The sequence below is a fragment of the Acromyrmex echinatior genome, chromosome 5 (genome assembly GCF_024713525.1).
Source record: "Acromyrmex echinatior isolate Ae372 chromosome 5, ASM2471352v2, whole genome shotgun sequence".
NCBI lineage: Eukaryota > Metazoa > Arthropoda > Insecta > Hymenoptera > Formicidae > Acromyrmex > Acromyrmex echinatior.
Window position 1 is genome coordinate 283,334 of NC_141856.1, and position 6,964 is coordinate 290,297.

Below are 6,964 nucleotides of genomic sequence, written 5' to 3' on the forward strand. Positions count from 1 at the left end.
CCAGTTGAAAAAGTGTTCAGACAAAAGTTATAGGATTTATAAAGTTCTATTTATTGATCTTATCAGCTTGACTTTGGGTGGCGTCGCTAAGATCAGGTCAAGGTCATGTTATTTTTTTAAAAGGAAATCGCCATTTTTTATTACATATCCTTGTAATTTATTATCAGAAATTTTTCAAAATACTACAATAAAATGTTTTTTTTATTAAGCACTCTTTAAGTTATAAGGCTTGAAAGTTACAATACCTTCGGCATTAACATTACTTCGGTTTCACACTAAAAATAAAAATAAGAGGATCATTAATCTCCAAAGGTCTTCATTTTACCAAATGTAATCGACGTCATGATCCCAAGTAACATTTAAAAGGTTTTGATCATCAATTGGACATCTTATAAATGACATCTGCTAAATGCCAAAGGCACTAAAAAAGTACTTAAAGAAAAATATTTTGTTATATGATATTTTGAAAAGCTCTCGAGATAAGCTACAAGAATATGCAATGAAAAATGAAAATTTCCATTAAAAAAAATCGTTGTGATCTTGGCGACGCTACCCAAGATCATACTGATAAATAAATCTTTTTAAACCTTACAACTTTTATCTGAACACTTTTTCAATTGGACCTTATTCTGCAAAGATGGTATGAAAAGAGTGGTATGAGTGGTCTAAAATACCCGATATATTAAACATTGTCCTACTATTTTTTATGACTTCTGCGGCGTGAATTCCAGCGCGGCGTATTCGCCCTAAGTTTTCTTCAACTTTTAATTTTTAATTTTTCTTCCCTTTAACTTTTAATTCTTAATCGTTAAACATTACATTACGATTACATTATTATTTTTTTTGTGTATTAATATAAATTTATATCTGCACGTACAGATTCCAGTAGGATCAGTACTTAACGTAATGTGTAACGCGTTAAAGACATTGTTATAAACTATTAAGAACAATTTTAACAAAATATATGTAAATAAACAAAGAAGATGCTGTTTTTGATCTCCATCGAATTCGTACATAGCAGAACTCATTGATTTCGATGACATTTCATTTAATAAAAATCATTAACAAGTGAAAATTGTCGATTTGATTCGAATTGTCACTGGTTGATTCGACGTTTATATGAAACAACCTAGCGTAAGAAAAAAAAGTCGCTGCCAATCGTTCTTTTTCACGCACGCGAAACGCAGGAATAATCGAAGTGCCGCGATGCCGCAAAGACGATTGATTGGCAATGATGTCTGGTGCGAGGAGATGCAAGACGAATGAATAGCAGTAGCTCGAATGCGAAAAAAGCTCGGAGCGAACAAGTGAAGATATTGGAGGAGGTGAAGAGGACGATATTATTCAGATCCTTAGAAGTGGCGGAAGCCGCCGTTGGGAATACCGCAACCACTTCAAACCAACCGGCCTCTTTAAGGCTCGAAGCTAGTTTCGCGACGGCTTCTCAAACGCCGCACAGTTTCAGTGCGCGACGAAAAAAAAGGAGCAAATGCGTGGTGGCAGTGGCAGTTGCGATGCGAGACGGAGATGGGCAGGCGGACGAGTAAGGCGCTGGCTGGAGAGACTGCTGTGATGTAGATATATACGAACAGGATCCGTCGCGATTGGAGTGAGTCTCAGGCAACGAGGGAACGCTCGCTAAAGGGAGACAGTGGCTGTCCCTGTGGTACATAGGAAGGATCCTTGAATCCATTACCGTGGAAGCGGAAGACGGTGTATCCGCGACGGATTCGCGGCGGTCGCCGGTGTATCGCGTCAAATGGAATTGGACAGCTTGATCTGGTTACCCGTGTCGACTGTCGTGCGCGCGAAGAGAGGATTATACGCGATGAAGTCGATAATACGACACGGCGCGGGCGCTGCGCTCAAGTCCAGTGACGAATTTAGAGCGTTCATCATGGTATATATCTACGGCCTATTCATTTACATTGGCGTACACAAGGAGGGCAGAGGAGAATGTTTGTCTCTCCCCCCTTCTAAATTTTGGCAAGGAGAAACAATTAACTAAGTAAGAGAAGCGCCAATTATGATCAAAGTTAAATGTTGGAATAATACATCTATATGTATTTAAATAAATTTATCTTAGATATATGACTGCCTATTACTTTTGGACTCGCAACACAATCAAACTGAAATAATATCTAATATAATCCTCCTAAATTAAATTAGATTGTTAATTTGATGTTACTAGCACTTTAAGACTGTAAAGAACTATTGTGTAAAATATTATCTTAGCCAAGAAAGAGACAATGAATCATGGAAATCATTTTTACGACAAAAAAAGTTAAACGCTTACATTGGTCTTTAGAAAAAGTATATTTCGGGTACAAGAAGTCAAGATGTTTTATTCGTTACACTCAAGTTTATTTATATGTATGACCGATAATTACAGCGTATCTTTCGTGTCCGAGCCACGAATCGATTGTTTCTTTTTGTATCACTTTATAACTTTCCAAAATTTTGATATTTCATAATTTGAAGAACGACGTACATTCAGAGTAACGCCTATTGACAATTACCATTCAGCGAATTAGAATAATTCCACTCCATGACATACATACACATATATATATATATATATATATATATATATATATATATATATATATATTGGGAGTACAAATTAGTTTTTTTGTGTTCAAAAATGCATTTATTTCAAAACAAAATGAATGAACAGATTAATTAAAGTATTGGCTACTACTTTTTCCCATCTGTCAGGCAATTTTCGAATTCCATCTCGAAAAAATGACTCGTCTTTGGAGGATCCAATTTTGGAACCAATTTTCGATTTCTGCGAAAGAAGTCAACCAGTGACGTGCTGCATCCTTCGGAACAACCAATAATCAGAAGGAGCAATGTTCGGAGAATACGGCGGGTGACATCCCATTGCAGTAAAACATCCCATTTGAGCGTTTCCAAATATTTTTTTACGACTTTTGCGACATAAGGCCGAGCGTTGTCACGAAGAAAAATAACTTTATCATGTCTTTGCTCGTATTCCGGCCATTTTTCTCGCAATGCACAGCTCAAACGTACCATCAATTGTAGTCGATACCGATCACCCGTAATGGAATCGCCAGGTTTCAGCAGCTTATAGTAAATAACCCTTTTGGTCCCACCAGATACAGAGCATGATCTTCGAACCATGAATGTTCGGCTTTGGTGTTGATGTTGAGGTCGATGACAACGATTGATCGGGCTTAACGTAGTATTTTTTCTTCTTGGTTGGAGGTTGTCGTAGAATATCCACTTCTCATCTCCAGTCAATCCGATGCAAAAAACTTTTTCTTTGTTATCTTTGAATCAACTGTTCGCAAGTGAAAAATCGCCTTTTAACGTCTCTCGGTTTCAGTTCATAAGGCACCCAATTTCCTTGTTTTTGAATTATTCCCATGGCTCTCAATCGTGCACAAACGGCTTGTTGAGTTACTCCTAATGATTTTGCAAGCTTCTCTTGCGTTTGACTCTGATCTTCTTCGAGTAATGCCTCTAATTCTTTGTCTTTGAATTTTTTTGGCTGTCCAGAGCGAGGCTTATCTTCAACGCTGAAATCTCCATCCTTGAAACATCGAAACCTACATGATTTATCAATTGGAGCAGTGTCACCATAAACTTCGACAAGCATTCGATGCTTCAGCTGTACTTTTCTTCCAATTAAAGCAGAAAATTAGAACCTCCCGCAAATGCTGCTTGGTTAATACAAAATTCGACATTTCAAACACAGTAAAAATCAAGGTTTTTTGTATGAAATTCAAAGCGATATAAATTGAATATTATTAGCAGATGTCTAATCTCTCTGAAAACGCCAAAATGAGCTGTCACTATGAACCATTCACAACAACAGGAACCATCTTTTGGAAAACGAACTAATTTGTACTCCCAATATATATGTGTGTGTGTGTGTGTGTGTGTGTGTGTGTGTGTGTGTGTGTGTGTGTTTAACGCAGCCATCAATGCAACACAGAAAAAATAATCCGTCTACTTCTTTATTTCTAAAAAACTAGAAAAAGTCTTATAAGCAACTATGTGAAGACGAAAAGAATTATCGTTATATTATTTTCGAGCCGACCGATCTGCAAGCGTCACACATAACAACATATATGTGCGTCTATTGTCATTTTACTATTATTTAGTTTTCTATTGTCATCTTACTATTATTTAGTTTTCTCGTAAATTCTAATATTTCACGTATCATTACAAGATTATACGGCCAAGGTAATAACGATGCTATCTCACAGGCCAATGCGTGACCATGCATTATTTATACGAAAGTTCGTTGAAGAGTCTCGTAGATTGGCTTTAATCTAAGTATTTTAACACTAGAAGTACCAACGTTTCACTAAAAGAAACAAGCGAAATAAATTACTACAATAATAAAGAAAATGATGAAAAACTAATATTTCGTCAGTATAAAGAATAAGAATAACAGTATAATTATTGAAGAGTTGAATTTCAGAATTCTATCTTTTATTTTACGAACAATACAATATTAATCTAAATAATTTAAACGATCAATAATGATCGATTTACTATTACTTTTAACGTGAATAAATTTTGCGTAAAGATAAATTTTTTCTTTTTTCTCTAGCTGAAATCCTGAGTTTGTCCATTAATAGAAAAGAAAATCAATTGAGTGAAAGTCGTATATGTATTTGGACTTTCGAAAACACTTTTATCGTACAATCAAAACTATGTGTTACTTAGGATACCTTTTTGTATCGACAGGACATTTCAGTTTGCAACGGACGCGTCAATCTTGTAACTTACAATTCCGTCGTGTAGAGGAGAGAAATAATTAAAAATATAATAGTACCTGTACTACAAAAATTTGTATATTTTATTGTTTTTACATTTGTCCGTTGAGACTTTTTGTTAATAAGATATTTGACATCAAAACACACAGAAACTTAAAATTATTTTACGGCATGCAGGCTCGTTACGTTTTGTCAAAAATTTTCAGCTAAATGGTGTTCTTGCGCAAATGTACAAAACACGGGAGGATAAAATAAACAATACAAAATGCAATGTAGCGAACTGGAACAGTGAAACAGACATTAATGAAAAAGGACCACTTACAAATACTTTTTTGGCATGCACACCACATTTACATGTTAACAACATTTACTATAGTTTTTTCATGTGAATTACACACTCCATTAGTATATTAACAACAATAATAAAACAGTATGAGACGCACAACTCGAAACTTAATATCCATATATTAATCCCACAGGATAATTACATACACACTGATGATAATTATGTACAATGAGTACAACAAAGTTGCAGTGGAGATACCTTTAAAAAAAGCCTTATTTTTAGAATGTAAATATTAATTAGAAATTCATTAACAGAAAATAAAATAGATTGTATACTTCTTAAAATTACTTACCTAAAAAGATGTACAATGATTAAAATATATTAATTACATCATATATTAAATATATTAAATATAATATATAATAATAAGCTGAAATGGAAAATTGTATTTAGACGCATAAAAAGTATAGTCGAGAAATGATTCTAAAATCATAAACACGTTTATTTTTGCAAAGTATTTTGTTTATAATAGAACAGAATATACTTATTGTTCATAAATTGTTAATTAATCTTCATTTTCTATATATAATAAGATTTCTTTTTAATAGATTTTTTTTAATTTCTTCTGTAAGGATACTTTTTCAGACAGAATTTATCAAAGCTAAATAGCATACAAGCGCATATCATATATCTACTTGGCAAATAATCATCTGACGCAAAAGTTCAAGTGACGAACATAAAGAAGAATGAAATAACAATCGTTGCTGAAAGCACAAAATTGATACATGTTACACGCAAAATGCAGTTATCGTTTGCGTTGAAAGCTAGCGATTTATTAGTGAAGCATAAAATCGAGAGCGTACCTAATACATTTTCACCATTCTCGTGTCTCTTTTCTCGTCTCGCTGATGTAGCTACTGTTTTTTTTACGTTTCGGTATCACCCTCACGATCCGGGTACTTCTCCAACCATTTTTATTTGTTTCCCTTTCAAAAATTATACGTAAGTGCCTGCAAATGAAATATCATAGCCGGTGCACGCACTCACGGAAAGTGCCTGTGACGGTTTAGCACGGGCAGTTTACCGGCGTAATTAGACTTTATTGCACTCACGGTAAACTGAACTAATTGGAAACGCCTGCGCGCTTTACAACATGATATTCGTGAGATATCGCGGCGATGATTGGCCGAATTAAAAGATTGAAAATCTCGCTACGGCGAGAAATACCCACGCGAAGCAGAAAAAGAAAAAAGAAAGAGACAGGCGGAGTCTTTTTAAATGGCATTTTAAAAGGAGAATCAATAAACTCTGCTGCTACCGACGAGAGTATCGAACGTCAAGTATTTTTCACTTATTTGTAACTAGACATATTATGTACATATACAATATATTATTATATATATGTTAAATAATACCCTTCTACTTATTTAAAAGTTAAAACTGCACAAAATTAAAAAAAATGTAATTTTCGTGTTAGATAAGCATTATATTACAATATAAGTATTGTACATAAACTAATATTATAAGTGTAAAAACTAATTTAACTTCATTTTAAAAAATTATTAAAATTGTCATAATTCAAAATGGACCAGTCACCAGAGGCGAAAATGGTGACCAATAAGGAAAAAATTGTGTGTGTGTGTGTGTGTGTTTTGTTGTTTTAATCGACAGTTTAGACTGTTTAGAGTATAAAAGACTAAAAAGTGCTACAATATTAAGGAAAGCACTTGGGAGTAATGAAGCAAAAAAGTTATTTATTTTTTTGTTTTTTAATGAAAACTCGATAACGAGAAGAGATAACAAAAAATGACAATAGAAAAAACAAAAATTTCCTACAAATGAATACCTATCGAACTTTGTGCTATGAATAGAACTAGAAATACAGCGTTTTGAAAGTGACTGAAATTTCTTAAAAAAAAAGGTA